The sequence below is a fragment of the Labeo rohita genome, chromosome 16 (genome assembly GCF_022985175.1).
Source record: "Labeo rohita strain BAU-BD-2019 chromosome 16, IGBB_LRoh.1.0, whole genome shotgun sequence".
Lineage (NCBI taxonomy): Eukaryota > Metazoa > Chordata > Actinopteri > Cypriniformes > Cyprinidae > Labeo > Labeo rohita.
This window is the reverse complement of record NC_066884.1, coordinates 37,688,005-37,691,413: the sequence shown is the minus strand read 5'-3', so window position 1 is coordinate 37,691,413 and position 3,409 is coordinate 37,688,005.

Here is a 3,409-nt window from a genome sequence, read left to right as displayed (position 1 = left end):
GTCTTTCTGTTTCTCTGTCAACATACATATTATTGAAGGTCTGTGCTGTGTAGGTCATTTTCATTATTTAGGGAATGCTCTCATTATTTTTAATAATTCATAAATACATATTAAAGTGCAAAAATGAGAGATTATCTGGAGATTGGGTTTGTGGAAAATTTCATAGAAAAAGTTTAAAAAGCTAATAAGTGAAGAAAAGAAAATAATATTTAGTGTGGAAAGAAATTTGAAATATTATTTTTAATTAATAAGAATTTTAGTAATTTAATTGTGCTTTTGTATAATAACATAAATGCCAATTATTTTATTTTTAAATATAACACTGTTTTTTTTTTTTCATAGAAAAAATATGCATTTATATTTCATAAAGTAAGGACATATTTGGGGTCCTTGACATTAAAAAAGTGAAAAACCCCTGGTAAAAATTCTGTTTATTTGTGCATTAACTAATAAATGGTTAAGCATTATGTTAGCTGCTCAAATTTTATTTATTTATTTTTGTATTCAAATTAAAATTAGTCTGTTTCTTTGTCAGTATAACATATCAAGTGTTGTGGTTGTTTTTAGTAATTAGGAAACACTAATAATTTTAAAGCTTCACTAATACTAATAACTGTCAAAAGCATTAATGCTTACCTGATCAGTAATTCATAAATGCATATGGTTTAAAGCAGGTTTTCAAATGGGTCTGTGGAAAATTTCATTAATTTTTTTATTATTATTATTTTTGGTTAATGCTATGGATCAGTGTTTATTGTAAAAAGGACTTTGTTAATAATTATTTTTCATTAATAATTTTTATTTATTTATTTTGGCTTTAGTACAATAACATGACAGTTATTTAATTTAAATATTTATTTATTTATTTTTTTTTTATTATTTTTTATTTAATATCAGTATTTTTTCTCACAGAACACAAATTAATCTTAAATTATATAGCTGCATTCATATTTCAGAAAGTGAGGTCTTTTGCAAAGAGTATATATATATATATATACACTGTGTGCAGAATTATTAGGCATGTTGATATTCTGGTCATATTTTTTTTCCAAACACATTTTACCAATTCCAAACCACATCAGTCTTAATAACTACTGTCAATTTTGTATTTAATCATTTATATGTGATATATAATTGTCCGTGAAGGCTGGAAGTGAAAAACTCCTTATCCTTAGGTGTGCATAATTATTAGGCATGTTTTCCTTTACAGATAAAATGAGCCAAAAAAGATATTTAACCCAGACTGAAAAGTCCAAATTATTAAATGCCCATAAGAAGAATGCAATACTAATGCATTACAAGATTATCAACATGCCTAATAATTCTGCACACAGTGTATATATATATATATATAATTTCACATTAAAAAATGAACTCAAATCAAATCTCAAAGTTTAATTTAAATACACAAAAAATAAGTTATTTGTGCTAATAAATGGTTAGACGATTTTTATAGAATTAGATTTAAATGGTTTTGGAAATAAACCCACCATTGTGATGCTAGGTTGTTTACTAGCCTATTCTTGCAACTATGGGGGGCAAGAAAAAAATCGGATAAGCATCAAAACAATCCCCTACCATACTGCAGCGCACCAAAGCAGTCATTACAGCGCAGTCAAGAATAACTTAAAGGTTGCCAACGTTTACGAAAACTGTGGACGAGCTTTTGACTCTTGAATCTGGCAAAGCTTCCCGTTTTAACTGTCAGTTCACAGCTTTTCATTTTTAACCAGATGTGCATGCTGCTTTTCTGATTTTCCGTGTCTTTTTCCCGGGTCACATGAAATGTATCCGTTTTGATTCGTTGTTACTAAAGGTGAAACACGTTAAGAAAAATGAACGATCAGTTGTGGGACTATTTTGTCATAAATCGCATACTATTCATTCGTGAACTTTACTGTCCGTTACTGGCAATGAAATTAGGCTACTGGTTGACATGTCCCGGTGGAGCCCTGCATTGCAGCCCGAGCCCGACGGGCCCCGACTTTTTTACGCCCCGGGCTTCGGGCCAATTTTCACGTCATAGTTCAAACGCGGGACAGGCTTCGGGCCTGTTTTAGCCTTCTTATTGTTTTTTATATTTTAGACATCCACCAAATATGGCGATGAAAAAAAATCCGCTCTAGTGGAAACAACATGAGACCTCACTTTTGCTTTCACTTTCGAGACCGGCTCGGAAGGCGTTTAGTGTCTCTGTCAGCAGCAGGAGCGAGCGGAACAGTTCCGCGTTCAAGCGCGCGCAATAGGCTAAAACTTGCCGCAAAGCACGGCAAAAGTTATTGCCATGAATGTGTCGGGGGGGAAATAGTAAGGAGATTTTTAAATTATTCATTAATAAACTAGTGTTTTCTGAGTCAGTGTGGGAAGGATGAAGTTGCCGATCCGGACTCGCCATCTCCTCTTTGGATGCGCCTTTAGAGAGAAATGCATCCTTAAAGATTACATAATGAAATAGTTTTTGTTTTTTCTTCAACATTTGCTTCATTTCGTTAAGTTATAATTTCACGCTTTCTATAGATATATGTATAATGTTTGTGAGGTATGTATTCGCTGAGTTTCGGTTCATTTTTGTGAAGCGCTCCTGTTGAGACCACAGACAGCGCATCATGTTTGTTTTCTTTATGTTAGAAGCACCATTTGCAACGTTTTGTTGATATTGTGAGTGCACACAAATAAAAGTAGACCCTTTAAATTTAGGAATGACGTATTATTCTTACTTTTTTCAGCAAAAATGAATATTTAAAATGGTTTCCACTGAAAAAAAATGCAAATGATCGCGCTGGCGCCTCCATGTTCTGCAAATATATATATATATATATATATATATATATATATATATGTAAAATCTGAACGGATTATAGCCTAAAAAAGTGCGCAAAGCTCGCTCACTTTATTATCACGTATAAAAGCGACACTCATTTCAGTTCATCGCGATCTCACAAGTTCTGTTATAATCAATGAAGCTCTCTAAACTACACAATGAGTCTGGCTATTTTGCCAGATATTCAGTTGCTTTTGCTTTCGTTTGAGGGTATTTAGCACCGTCTAGTACCTCCGTATAACTGGGCCTGGGCATGGCAAACCGCTCCAATTGCAGTGTGGCTGACAACGGGGATGACTAACCATCTTGCCCCCCCCTAATGTCGCCCATGCCTCTGGGAACTGCACCCCTGGATTGTTGCAAGTTTTGTCAAGGTTGCTATAACAAGGCCCCACCCTCAATCAAGCTCCATTAATAGTGTGTATTATTAATAATTCATCTTATTTCACCATGTCACCATTACAAGGTCACCAAACTCCATTATCCATGTGTGTTAATGCATAAATAGCACCAGCATCATCAGAGTATGAAAATAACAATGTGCTTCAATAGAGAGTGGTGTGAGTGTTTGACTGACATAGGAGTAAT